This window comes from Aquarana catesbeiana, linkage group LG04 (assembly GCF_042186555.1).
Source record: "Aquarana catesbeiana isolate 2022-GZ linkage group LG04, ASM4218655v1, whole genome shotgun sequence".
In the NCBI taxonomy this organism is placed as follows: Eukaryota; Metazoa; Chordata; class Amphibia; order Anura; family Ranidae; genus Aquarana; species Aquarana catesbeiana.
This window is the reverse complement of record NC_133327.1, coordinates 41,801,447-41,816,249: the sequence shown is the minus strand read 5'-3', so window position 1 is coordinate 41,816,249 and position 14,803 is coordinate 41,801,447. Positions and strand designations below refer to the sequence as shown.

General features: G+C 44.2%; 1 protein-coding gene and 1 long non-coding RNA gene across 2 annotated transcripts in view; one reads left to right on the top strand and one right to left on the bottom strand.

Moving 5' to 3' along the window:
• LOC141139198 (uncharacterized) overlaps positions 1-14,803 on the bottom strand; it is a 1,175,459-nt gene that overhangs the window by 293,514 nt on the left and 867,142 nt on the right. The gene's annotated exons all lie outside the window — the stretch shown is intronic.
• Positions 1-14,803, top strand: part of LOC141139184 (cytochrome P450 2K1-like) — a 92,273-nt gene that overhangs the window by 7,081 nt on the left and 70,389 nt on the right. The window lies entirely within an intron of this gene.

The following is a 14,803-nucleotide window of genomic DNA, read 5'->3' as shown; positions in this document are numbered from 1 at the left end:
GGTCTCCATAGAGGTATTCTCACTAAAAAAGAAAGACTTTTTGTGGTACCATGTGCCCCACGTACCCCTGTCTTATACTATTTTCCGAAGATACACAAGAGTCAAACTTGCCCCCCGGGAAGCCCCATAGTGAGTGGGATTGACTCGATTACGTCCCGGGAGGGCAAGTACATTGACCATTGTTTACAGCTCCTGGTTAAAAAAATTCCATCCTATATTAAGGACTCTAAACAAGTGATCAACATTTTATCCAGGATCACCCCGAATGAGGGACTATGGCTAGTTACAGCAGATGTTAATTAGCTCTACACCATCATCCCCCACTGTTTGGGCCTGGAGGCAGTTAAATTATATCTTGAAAAGGACTCTGGATTGGTTTCAATGCAGATCGACTTCATTATGGCGTTATTAAATTTTGCTGCCACTCACAACTTTTTTGTGTTTGACCAACAGTTCTATCGCCAGGTTAGGGGCGTGGCTATGGGGGCCAATTTTGCCCCTAGCCTGGCTAACCTATTTATGGCTAAATGGGAGGAGGACGCCATCGATACCCAACGTAGACCAGAGGTGGTCCTATGGGCCAGATATATTGATGACGTCCTCTTCCTATGGGATGGTAGGGAGGCTGATCTATTGAGTTTTATAGCCTCCCTTAATGCTAATGATAGGGGCATTAAATTTAATTTTGAGGCGAGCCTGAAGGAGATCAATTTTCTAGATCTCACCATTACAGTGGAAGAGAGGAGGTTTGTCACGTCGACTTATTTCAAGCCGACGGACAGAAACTCATATATCTCCTCTGATAGTTGCCATTATGGACCTTGGCTCAGGGCCGTTCCTCTGGGCCAGTTCACACGTCTCAGGCGTAACTGTACCAAATTAAAAACCTTTGATGACCAGGCAGCTGTTCTTTCCACCAGATTTTTGGAGAAAGGGTATGATCCCCAAAGATTGTGTTAAACTGTGGAGAGGGTGAGAGGTATGGATAGATCATCCCTTTTGGTTGATGAACTACACCAAGTGAGGGATGGTGGTATGTCCTTGCCATTTGTCACTACTTTCTCGGTACAACATCTGAGTGTTAAAAAACTGATCCAGAAACACTGGCACTTATTGTGCAATGATCAGGTTCTACAGAACATACTGCCTGATAAACCACAGGTAGTATTCAAAGGGGCCTCGTCACTTGGTAATAGAATTGCCCCTAGTGTACAGGACCCTCCAAGAGTAAATAGGTGTTTTTTTCAAAACCTTCAGGGCTATTACAGATGCAAAAAATGCCAGGTTTGCTCCCTGAAGGAGAAAAAAATTTGCAAGTTCACATCAACTAGTACCTACATAGTTACATAGTAGGTGAGGTTGAAAAAAGACACAAGTCCATCAAGTCCAACCTATGTGTGTGATTATGTGTCTCGGACCTTTGAAGTGGAACCTTTTTATCGCATGCTCGTCCGAGGGGGTGGTTTATCTCATCCAGTGCCCATGTGGGCTGCAATATGTTGGGAGGACCAAAAGGGCCCTTCAAGTCAGGTTAAGCGAACATATCGGTAACATCAGGAGAGGCTTTACAAAACATTCAGTATCCAGACATTATGACGAAGTGCACAATAGAGACCCCTCCAATACACTATACATGTTGATTGACAAGTATAAACCCCCATTGGAGGGGGAGTTCACTCGTTAGGGAAATTTCCAAACAAGAAATGTCTTAGATTTTTCATCTCAAAACTTATGTACCTTTTGGTTTAAACGTGGACACTGACGTCAACGCATTCATCAACAACTCTTAGTCTGTGGCTTATGTCTCTGTCCGGTCTCACTGGTACTTTTTTTTTTATTTTTATTTCATTTTAATTCATTTGACCCTTTGGTCAGTTTTTATGAGCCCTAGGGCTCTTGTGATGTCATGTGGAGGCTGTATTGATTCAATATTTTTTAATTGGTTATTTTCTTTTGTATGCATTTTTTGCTGTGATCACGACTTTCCACCATGGTCAACATGAGTGGATGTTTTTGATATAAGATAACCACTACATATGTAATTTACATTGTATTTGTGGATCAATGTCCCTACTAATGTTCATTAATTGTATAATTTAATAATTTATGTGTTATAATTTATTTATGTTTCTTGCTTTGAGTCAAGTAACAAGTACAAGTAATACGCAACGGATGAGCGTTGTCTCATCTGCTGTTATACTTTTTATTTATTATTTTTGATCTCTCACAATTGAACATATAATATGACAACGGTTCGTTGTCTTGCTCGAGGGGTTAGATTAGGTAATTATTTTATTTTTTGTCACCTTTACAAACATCTAAGACACTTCCGGTGCGCAGTTCCACGAGGTGACACTTTTTATACTTTTTATATATATATTTTATACATAGTTTAGCCTTAGTGGCAATTTAATTACAGTTTTGTGCTTCAGATATGAGGGCTAACTGGTTCATTAGAGCTTTTTTTGATTGGGTGACCAACATGGGTCCGCATATTACTCAGTACGGTGGACATCTATTTTGCATCACCGCGCATGTGCGTTAATGTCTGGTGACTCAGAACGAGGTTTGGTGCGCAATGTTTAGTATAATTGGAGGTGACGCAGTGCGCCGACCATGCCCCTGGACGACGTAAGTTATTACAAAATGAGTAGGGCGGAGCAACGCACTGACGTCACCTTGTACTTCGTATACCCAGAGGACGGGTTGTCTGCTCGTGCTCCGGCCGGCTGAGCAGACTTCAGGCTTGATTTTAACTGCAACATTTTGAGTGTATTTCCTTTTTTTTTAACGCTTAAATAAATGACGGTTTTACACTATGGAGTTTTTACATATATCTTTCATGCACCATGGGAGTTCCACCGTGATCTGATTGGTCGGGAGGGGACCGCCCGATATTGAGGTTTTCTGGTTTTCCTGAAGCCATCCAGTATTTCTATACATGCACTCCTAGATCCTCTGTTATAGGGGATCATGGAGCTCTGGTAAGAGTCCATTTCTGCTGTTTTGGTGGTGGATTTGACTAAAACCTTCACCCAACATCTTTCTGATGATATTCAGCTTGCATCTTATGGATTTTTCATTTATACATTTTTGCACGGGTGTTTAGATGTTCATCTTCAATTTATTAATAATTTTTATTTCACTTTTTTTATAATTTCATGGGATTTTTTCATGAACTGTTGACTCATATTTATATTTGTGTACCACAATTTATCTACAAAGCACGTATTTCGGTTTATTATCAATTTGTGTATGCAGATGTTTGGGTTTTTATTCAAACGCACCCTTGGCATTCATTATCATTGGATGTATGTATGAGATTTATTTTCATTATTGACATCAAATTTTGATAGCGTGATTCTGTTTTTTTTTTTTTTCTGTTGTTTATCCTAGCACAATTTTTTCCCTATTCTTCACTTTTCAGCTGGTAGACTCTGCCCCCTTTCGTGAATTTGTGGAATATGCTGTACCTCAGTGGTACGTTCCAAAATGCCATTTATTTTCACGGAAGGCCATTCCAGCTCTCTACCGGCATGTGGAAAGCAATGTTTTGGCCTCGTTGGACAGAGCGGTCAGCAGTAAGGTGCATATTACTGCTGACTCATGGTCCAGCAAGCATGGGCAAGGATGTTGCCTTTCCTTTACAGCACACTGGGTAAGTCTGCTGGCAGCTGGGAAGGATGCAGGACAGGGTTCAGTGTTGTTGGAGCTTGTTCTTCCACCACGCCTCCAAAATACTAGTGGTGATTCTGCCACAGTTCTCTCCTCCACCCCCTCCTCTTATTCTTCCTCTATGGCATCTTCTGCAGAATTGTCCTCTGAACCAGCGGTACTCCATAAGTGTTCAAGAGGCTACACAAGCAGTCAGGCAAAAAGATACCATGCAGTGTTTGAGTTGGTCTGCTTAGGGGACGGAGCGACACTGGGGCAGAGATTCTGTCAGCTCTGCAGGGGCAGGCTCAGAAGTGGTTGATGCCATGCCAGCTTCAGCCAGGAATGGTTGTATGCGACAATAGCACCAACCTTCTCTCCACCCTCCGACAGGGACACTTGACCCATGTTCCATGTTTGGCACACATCCTGAATTTGGTTCTTGAGCAGTTACCCAGTTTTACAGGATCTCCTGAGGCAGGCCAGAGAAGTCTATGCTCATTTCCGCCGGTCATACAATGCCAGTGCTCGGCTGACTGACAACCTGCCCACCAACCGCCTAATTTGTGACATGCCCACCAGGTGGAACTCAACATTGGCAATGCTGCAGCAGCTGCACACACAGCAGAGGGCCATCATTGAGTACCTGTGCGAGTATGGCATCAGAACAGGGTCAGGGGAGCTTGGCTTCTTTTCGCCACGCCAGTGGCTTCTGATCAAGCATGCATGCACTGTCCTGTCACCATTTGAGGAGGCCACAAGGATGATGAGCAGCAACAATCCATGCATCAGTGACACTGTCCCTCTAGTCTTCCTGTTGGAGCACATGCTTCGTGGAATCATGGACAGGGCACTTGAGGCAGAACAGCGAGAGGAAGAGGAGAACTTCCTTTCCTTTCAAGGCCCCCTTTATCCAGATAGCATTCCTGCGGGCCCGCCAAACACACAGGAAGAAGAGGAGGAGGAGGATTGTGTCAGCATGGATGTAGAGGATAACACTCAGCAGCAGTCTTCAAGGGATGATTTTCAGTCCCCAGAAACCCAAGGAGTTGTACGTGGCTGGGAGGAGGTAGTTACGGATCATGTGATCCTTAGTGACCCAGAGGACTGAGAATTGAATGCCTCTGCAAACTTACGCTGCATGGCCTCCCTGATTCTGTAAAGCCTGCGAAAGGACCCTAGGATTCGTGGTATCAAGGAGAGGGATCATTACTGGCTGGCAACCCTTCTTGATCCACGTTACAAGGGTAAGGTTGCAGAACGCATCCTGCCTTTGCAGAGTGAGCCGAGGATGAAACCTCTTCAGGAGGCCTTGAAGAAAGGTTTGTGCAATGCATTTCCAGACCCTGGGAGATTACAATTTCCTGGTGCTGGACAACGTGTTGCTGAGGCTTCGTTCAGTCAGAGGAAGAGCAGTGGAGAAGGTGGCCGGCTGACCGATGCCTTTAAACAATTTTTCAGGCCTCAACGCCAAGGTCTGATTGGTTCAAGCAACCATCGCCAGCGTCTGTATTACATCTATTACATCTGTATTAATATCTAGGGGCAAGAGCAGACTTGAAGACCTTCCCAACAGAGCATCCACCACTGGCTTACTGGGTCTTGAGGATGGACCACTGGCCAGAAACTTGCTCAATATGCAATTGAGCTACTAGCCTGTCCTGCATCCAGCGTGCTTTCTGAATGCACATTTAGTACTGTTGGAGGGTTTGTAACGGATTAAAGAGTGCGAATGTCCACAGACTTCATTGATAGGCTCACATTCATAACAATGTATCAGTCTTGGATCAGCAGCTATCAAGCACCTGATGTTGATGTAACTGATTGAATTTGCTATGGATGTGGGATCCCTTGAAGACTGCCTATGCTGACTATCCTATTCCTCCTCAATCTTGATGATGCTAGCGTCCAACAATATTTTTGGTTTAGGGCACCACCACCCCCCCAAGGCCCAATTTTTCTGCCCCTGTTTAACAGGGGCATGTATTTACAATTTTACAATGATCTAATATTTCACAGCAGGGCCCGTTCCTGCGCCCAACAAGAGTATCTGTGAGGGATTACAGTGTTGGGGCACCACCACCACCACCCAAGGCCCAATTTTGTCTGCCCCTGTTTAACAGGAGCATGCAATTACAATTTTTGATATAATATTTTAATGCAGGGCCCGTTCCTGCGCCCAACAAGAGTAACTGTGAGGGGTTAAAGTGTTGTGGCACCACCACCCAAGGCCCAATTTTTCTGCCCTTGTTTAACAGATTCATGTAATTACAATTCTTGATATATTATTTCACAGCAGGGCCTGTTCCTGCACCCAACAAGAGTAACTGTGAAGGCTTACAGTGTTGTGGCACCACCACCACCACCCAAAGCCCAATTTTTCTGCCCCTGTTTAACAGGGGCATGTAATTACAATTCTTGATATAATATTTCACAGTGTTCGCGTGTTCGAACACATTTTTTGCCTGTTCGCATGTTCTGCTGCAAACCAAAACGTGGGGTGTTCAGCTCATTATTATTATTATTATTATTATTATACAGGATTTATATAGCGCCGACAGTTTACGCAGCGCTTTACAACATTAGGGCAGACAGTACAAGTACAATACAATTCAATACAGGAGGAATCAGAGGGCCCTGCTCGTTAGAGCTTACAATCTAGGAGGGAGGGTCAAGTGATACAAAAGGGTAATAGCTGTGGGGGATGAGCTAATGGAGAAAATAATGCAGTTGTTAGATGGAGGCAGGATAGGCTTCTCTGAAGAGGAAAGTTTTCAGGGATCGCCTAAAAGTGGATAAAGTTGGAGACAGTCTGACAGATTGGGGTAGGGAATTCCAGAGGATGGGCGAGGCTCGGGAGAAGTCCTGGAGGCGGATATGGGAGGAGGTGATGAGGGAGCTAGAAAGCAGGAGGTCTTGGGAGGAACGGAGATGGCGATTAGGTTGGTATTTTGAGACTAGGTTAGTGATGTAGCTGGGGGCAGAGTTGTGGATGGCTTTGTAACTTATTGTTAGTATTTTGAATTTAATTCGTTGGGCGAGTGGTAGCCAATGGAGGGATTGGCAGAGAGGGGTAGCAGACACTGAGCGGTTTGTAAGGTGGATGAGTCTGGCAGCAGCATTCATGATGGACTGAAGGGGGGATTGTCTGTTTAAAGGTAAGCCAATGAGGAGTGAGTTGCAGTAGTCAAGGCGAGAGATAACCAGGGAGTGAATCAGGAGCTTAGTGGTTTCATTGGTTAGAAAGGGACGTAGTTTAGAGATGTTGCGGAGGTTGAGGCGGCAAGCTTTGGAAAGTGATTGGATGTGGGGCTGAAAGGAGAGTTCAGAATCCAGGATAACACCTAGTACCCTGACATGTGGGGACGGGTGGATGGTTTTGCCATTGCTCTTGACAGAGAAATCGGGGGAAGAGGAACGTGGGGGAGGAAATATTATAAGCTCGGTTTTGGACAAGTTGAGTTTGAGGAAGTGGTGTGACATCCATACAGATATGTCGGTTAGTAAGTTAGTGATGCGTGAGGAGACTGATGGAGTGAGTTGAGGGGTGGAGAGATAGATTTGTGTGTCATCAGCATAGAAATGATATTGAAAGCCGTGAGAGGCTATCAGCTGACCCAGGGAAGAGGTGTAGATTGAAAATAAAAGAGGTCCAAGAACAGAACCTTGGGGGACCCCGACAGAGAAGGGAAGAGGAGTGGAGAAAGTAGAATTGTATGTGACACTGAAGGTGCGTTGGGATAGGTAGGATGAGAGCCACTGAAGAGCACAGTCACGGAGACCGAGGGAGTAAAGTTTTTTGAGGAGGAGGGGGTGGTCAACCGTGTCAAAGGCAGCTGAAAGATCCAGAAGTAGGAGTACAGAATAGTGTCCATTGATTTTTGCAGTTAGTAGGTCATTTGTGAGTTTTAAAAGAGCAGTTTCTGTGGAGTGTTGAGGGCGAAATCCAGATTGAAGGGGATCAAGAAGGTTGTTTTTAATGAGGTGGTCACTCAGTTGGTTGTAAACCAGGCGTTCAAGGAGTTTAGAGGAAAAGGGGAGCAAGGAGATTGGGCGTAGGTTGTTAAGATTGGTAGGGTCCAAGGACGGCTTTTTGAGTATGGGGGTGACCAGTGCATGTTTTAGAGCATCGGGGAAGATGCCAGAGGTGAGGGAGAGATTGAAGATGTGGGTTAGAGAGTGTAGGATGGGGTCAGAGGGTGGCCGTAGCATTTGAGAGGGAATAGGGTCCAGGGGACAGGTGGTTAGGTGGGCGATAGAAAGGAGTTTAGCAACTTCATCTGTAGTAGTAGATTTGAATAGGGGGAGTGTCAGTTGTATCTGTTGACATGGGGTCTTAGCTGGGGGAGATACCTGTAGAATAGAGATTTCATCACGGATTGTATCAATCTTGTTTTTGAAGTGATTAGCGATTTCATGGGCAGTGAGTAAGTCAGAGGGTGGAGGCGGTGGAGGACAAAGTAGAGAGTTGAAGGTAGAGAAGAGTTTACGGGGATTGGATGAGAAAGTGTTAATAAGAGTTGTAAAATAGGTTTGCTTGGCAGTGTGGAGGAAAGAATAGTATATTTGGAGGGCAGATTTGTATTGGTTGAAGTCTTTGAGAGACTTAGTCTTGTGCCACAGACGCTCAAGAGCACGACTACGTTTTTTGAGAATTTTAGTGTCATCTGTTTGCCAGGGTTGTAGGGGTCGAGGCCTGATTCTGCGTGTAGTGAGGGGAGCGAGCTTATCCAGGGTGGAGGACAGAGATTTATTGTAGATGGACATGGCTTGGTTGGGGCAGGACATGGGAGAGATTTTGTCATAGAGGTGGTCAGTAGCAGAATAGAGGAGACAGGAGTTGAAGTTGCGAAAGTTTCTACGGGTGATGGTTAGGCGATTGGAGGGAAAGGTGGTGGAAGACAGGGGGAGAGAGAAACTAATAAGGTGGTGGTCCGGGAGAGGAAAAGGATTGTTTGAGAAGTTGCATGGAGTGCATAGGTAGGAGAATACAAGGTCAAGGGTGTTGCCATCAGAGTGAGTAGAAGCCTGTACCCATTGCTTCAGATCAAATGAAGAGGTTAGACTAAGAAGTTTAGAAGTAGCGGGAGTGTTTGTATTAGCAGGGATGTTGAAATCACCGAGAAGGATTGTGGGAATATCCGAAGAGAGAAAGTAGGGTAGCCAGGCAGAAAACTCATCAAGGAAAGTCGATAATGGTCCAGGGGGCCGGTAGATCACAGCAATTCTTAGGGAAGTAGGAGAGAATAGACGTATACAGTGGGCTTCGAATGATGAGAGGGAAAAAGAGGGAGGAAGGTGAATAACCTGGAAGGTGCTCTGGGGGGATAGGAGGAATCCCACTCCACCTCCCTTGCGTCCATTAGGCCTAGGGGAGTGAGTCCAATGAAGGCCACCCTGGGAGAGGGAAGCAGGAGAAGGGGTGTCATATTCGTGGAGCCAGGTTTTGGTGAGAGCAAGTAGATTAAAGGAATTAGTGACAAAGAGGTCATGAACAGCAGTGAGTTTGTTGCAGACAGAGTGGGCGTTCCAGAGGGCACAGGAGAGAGGGAGGCTGGCGTTGGGAAGAAGAGGAATGGAGACTAAATTGTGTAGATTGCGACTACTGCCAGAGGGTGTAGGGTGATGGTGATGGGTGTATTGGGCACAGTTAAATAAGGGAGGCCCAGGGTTTGGGGAAATATCTCCAGCGATTAGGAGAAGCAGAAGAGTGAGGGAGGTAATATGAGAATGTGATTTGTATGAGGGGACATGCTTTAGTATCCTGGGGGGTATGTTAGCAAGTGGGCTTAGAGTTAGAAAGAGGTGATGAGTGCAGTAGTAGGGGGAGGGGAGAAGTGAGGGTGATATGTACAGATTGTGTGGTGGAGCAGAGGGATGTAGAAAAGAGAGCTTGAGGAGAGAGGCTGCAATTGTGAAGAGGAGGAGAGGTAAAGAGAGCATGTTTCAGAGAAGGTGAGATAATATGAAAATGAGATCACCTGCAATCTGCTATGGTTAGCTTTGTGCAAATCACTGAAGTGCAAGAGCAGAAGTGTCACTTATTTTCAGAACCCCACTTCTTTGGAAGAACCCCCTGTATGTGCTCCCCCATAAAGAAGGCCTTGTTATATACTGTGTTGGGTGTGGATGGAATCTGGCAATTAATCAATTAGGAGGGGATATTAGGAACACAGCAAGCAGGGCATAACTTTCACACCACAATCAAACTGCAAGGGGACTAAAAGGCCAAAATTGTAAAGATAAGGAAACCCATAATTTAGGTAAGACTTAATGGCTAAATAAACATTGAAATAATGTGAGCATGGCTACAGATGGAGTTGAGACAGCGGTGACAAACAGATTTACCAAAAATGTATATAAGCGGTCAGTCAATTTTCAGTTTGCAGGACATGGGAATATAAACGCAGATTACCAAAAATGTATATAAGCGGTCAGTCAATTTTCAGTTTGCAGGACATGGGAATATAAACGCAGATTACCAAAAATTTATATAAGCGGTCAGTCAATTTTCAGTTTGCAGGACATGGGAATATAAACGCAGATTACCTGTGAAGAGAGAAGAAAATGTTCAGATGAATGCTGCAAGAACCCCACTTCTTTGGAAGAACCCCCTGTATGTGCAGCCCCCTGTATGCTCATCCCTACTCAAGATGAGTCAGTCCACTGTAAATGCTTCCTCTGTCCAGTACCACACGATCCAAGATCCCAGAGAGCACCCAGTCATTATCCATAACTCAATGTAGGGTGAAAACAACAGACTGTTTATTGAAACACAGGTACAAACAGATATCCACTCAGAGGCAATGCCCCCTCCCTTGAATTCAGGGCAGGGTAAACTGTCCAATCAGCAATAAGGAACATGCAGGTATTCAACATTTGAACAATAGACCACCTTATCAGCAGGGAGGGCTGTTGGAGGAATTCCCCCCTCCCCTCTTTGCCCTGCCCCCCGTTTTACATGCCAGGAACACACAATATATACATATTTACAACATTCCAGTGTGGCTGTACAGCGAGTCTAACTAGCACAGATCAGACTGGGGTTCTCGGTCACCCTGTGCCCCTAATGGACATAGGGTGATTTACACATAGGAGGGGCCGGGTGAGCTGGACAAGTAGTTTCCAGAGCTCTTCAAGGTAAGCTGGGTTCCACCCCACCCAAAGTGACTCCTGTCACAATGACTTAACATAGCCCTGTAAATAACTAACACTGACTGAGGGAACATGGAAGAATTAGAGGGGGTCTAGCTAGGACTAAACTAACTAGCACTAAACAGGAGGTTAGGACAGAGAAAGATACCAAAATCACACTTATAAACACGCTGTAGTCGCCCAAAACCACCAGCAGATGTCAACATATTAAAATAGTAATAACCTGATGCAGCTGAATACAAAACAGGAAAAATATTAGGGAGGGGCAAGTGGTACAAAAGGTAATAACTGTTGAAAGGATGAGCTGATTGAGAAAGTAAACGCTTTTAGGTGGAGGCTGGATAGGCTTCTCTATAGAAATGATTTTTCAGGGATCGGCTAAAGGTGAACAGAGTAGGAGACAGACGAACAAATTGGGACAGGAAGTAATAGAGGATGGGAGAGGTTCTGAAGAAGTCCTGGATGTGATAATCTATATACATAGCATGTATATAGATAACAAAAATGATTTGCATAACAGTGAATTGTCGATGATTTGCATGTGTGATCAGCATATAAATACTTAAAATCTTATGAGCATGCAAGCAGTTAAGCTACAGAATATTATCTGTGTGATGAAGTGATAAGAGATTTGAAGAATACCTTTCTACTTTAAACCCAGAAGCTAACGATTTCTTACAAAAGTAAACTTAAAAAAATCTGTTCCTATAGAATGCATTACTTATTCAGGTCCACATGCTGATATAAGGCCTTTGGTATGTCCTGCATTGTGGGACTTTTTTTTTTTTTTTAATAAATACTTTTTCAAAATGTGTCTGTACTATTAAAATTATTTTTTTAATGAGAATGTTTACAAATACTGTTGGAAGTGTTTTTCTGGTTATGTGCCTTGATCAAGTAATTTTTTTGTAAGTCTATTTTTATTATTTTAATTCATTAAAAGTGTTTTTATCTGCACTGTCCAGTGCATTGTGGTTTCTTTTTACACTGTATTTGCATGAACCTATGGCCTTTAACCACTTCAATACTGGGCACTTTCACTCCCTTCCTGCCCAGGCCAATTTTCAGCTTTCAGCGCTGTCACACTTTGAATGACAACTGCACGGTCATGCAATGCTGTACTCAAACAAAATTTGTATCATTTTTTTTTTCAGACAGATAAAGCTTTCTTGTGGCGGTATTTAATCACCACTGTGTTTTTTTTATTTTTGCTAAACAAATGAAAAAAAAAAAACAATTTTGAAAAAAAAAAGTTTTTCTTAGACTGGCTATACATTTTTCCTTTAGAATTACCAAAACTATATAATATGAGGTCAAACCTAAACATTTTCAATTTGTATGCAAGCAGGCAGGCCCTTGCACTACATAGTTAAAGGTAAATCTAAAGAAAATTGAACAAGAAAATTATATAATGTATGGCCAGTTTTAGTTTCTGTTATAAAATTGTGTAAATAAGTAATTTTTCTCCTTCACTGATGTGCGCTGATGAGGCTATACTGATAGGGCGGCACTGACGGGCACTGATGAGGCAGCACTTATGAGGTGGCACTGATGGGCACTGATGAGGAGGCACTAATATGCAGCACTTATGGGCACTGATAGGGGACACTAATACGCAGAACTAATGGGCACTGATAGGCAGCACTTATGGGCACTGATAGGCGGCACTGATATGCAGAACTTATGGGCACTGATAGGCAGCACTGATATGCAGAACTTATGGGCAATGATAGGCGGCACTGATGGCCACTGATAGACGGTACTTATAGGCGGCACTGATGAGGAGGCACTGATGGACACTGACATGCATCACTGAAGGCCACTGATTGGCATCACTGATGGGCACTGATTGGCATTGCTGGTGGGCATCGGCGGGCATCAGTGATGGGGTTGCACTGATAATCTTTGCACTGATTATGTGCAGTGCAGATGTCCCCACTGAGGAAAGCCACTTATCGGCTCTCCTAACGCGCTCTCAGCGTGAGGAAAGGAATGCCGATAATCAACACTTCCTATTTACACTGTGATCAGCTGTGACTGGACACAGCTGATCACATGGTAAAGGGACTATGCCATAGGCTCTTTACTGTGATCAGTGCTGCGGTGTATCAGAGGGATGCACATCACCCCAGATCGCCGCGCTGCATGCCATCGTGAGCACGCAGGAGTGGCCCGTTTTTGAAGGACAACATATGACGTCCACACAGAACGGGAAAGCCACCGCCTGGCCATCAATCTGTTATAGGCAGGGTGGGAAGATGTTAAATATTTATAGAGCTTGCAAATTTAACTAGATTTGTGTTAATACCTGCACGGTACAATTGAATATGCAGCTTTTGCTGCAATATTCAACTTCAGTCCAGAAATTTGTCCTGCTATACTTTTTTTGCTGCTAGATGTCCTAGTCATATGGCCAACAAAATTCAACCAATTTACTCTGAGCTTAGGTCCTCCGGACACATCGGAGCCTGTTACTGGACAGTCAAATGAGAAGCTGCACAGTGACGAGCTCATCTCTCTGTCCTTCTGCTCTCTACTCCTATTACCATACTTCTGGCCAGCACATGAACTGATTGGCTTCTTGCACTGATTTTTCCTCTTACACTCCAGATCTGCTGTACAGGGTCTGCAAGAAGCTGATATGAAATCAAGCCTAGGTACTCACTCTGCTTTCTTGGAAAGAATAGAGAATTTATGGTCAGGTGTTTATTTAAATCTTTGACTACATAGGGGAGATGTTTAGCTGCCTTTTTTATGACTCCAGATCAAGAAATTAGAATAGCAGTTGTCACCAGAACAGGAAGTAAAAGACAGAAGTGTGTCAGAAGTTCTAACTCTGATGGGAATGATGGAAAAGTCCCCAGTAGGGACACAAACTGCATTAGGAAACTTGACTATGGTGCTACACTATCCCTACTCTATCCTAAACAAAATAAGCACATTTTGGCTGGAGTTGGGCTGTGATGTTTGGGTATTGCACCAGAATACCACACGTTTCATTCTGTAGTGTTTTCTCAACAGCAATACTGCAATGTGTAATGGTGGAGAAAGAAGGCAGCTGCACCCCTACCACAAACTACTTTCACTTAATCTAGTGGTACAGTATATTGTGATTGTGGCTCACCTGATGCAGTCAGCCAAGTGAAGACAAATGCTTTAATTGTATATACACCATCTTGTCAAAAGTATTGGGACACTTGCCTTTACATGAACTATAATATCATCCCAGTCTTAGTCCGAGGGGTTCAATATTGAGTTGGCCCACCTTTTGCAGCTATAACAGCTTCAACTCTTCTGGAAAGGCTGTACACAAGGTTTAGGACCATGTCTATGGGAATGTTTGCCCATTCTATTAGAAGTGTGTGAGGTCAGGCACTGATGTTGGACAAAAAGGCTTGGCTTGCAGTCTCCACTCTAATTCATCCCAAAGGTGTTCTATCGGGTTGAGGTCAGGACTCTGTGCAGGCCAGTCAAGTTCCTCCACCCCAAACTTGCTCATCCCTGTCTTTATGGACCTTGCTTTGCGCACTGGTGCTCAGTCATGTTGGAACAGGAAGGGGCCATCCCCAAACTATTCCCACAAAGTTGGGAGCATGAAATTGTCCAAAATGTTTTGGTATGCTTACGCCTTAAGAGTTCCCTTTTACTGTAACTAAGGGGTGAAGCAAAACCCAAGAAAAACAACCCCACACCTTATCCCCCCTCCACCAAATGGTTTGGACCAATGTACAAAGCAAGGTCCATAAAGACACGGATGAGAGAGTTTGGGGTGAAGGAACATGAATGGCCTGCACAGAGTCCTGTCCTCAACCCAATAGAACACCTTTGGGATGAATTAGAGTGGAGACTGCGAGCCAGGCCTTCTTGTGCACTTCTGGAAGAATGGTCAAAAATTCCCATAGACACACTCCTAAACCTTGTGGACAGCCTTCCCAGAAGAGTTGAAGGTGTTATAGCTGCTAAGGGTGGGCCAACTCAATATTGAACCCTACAA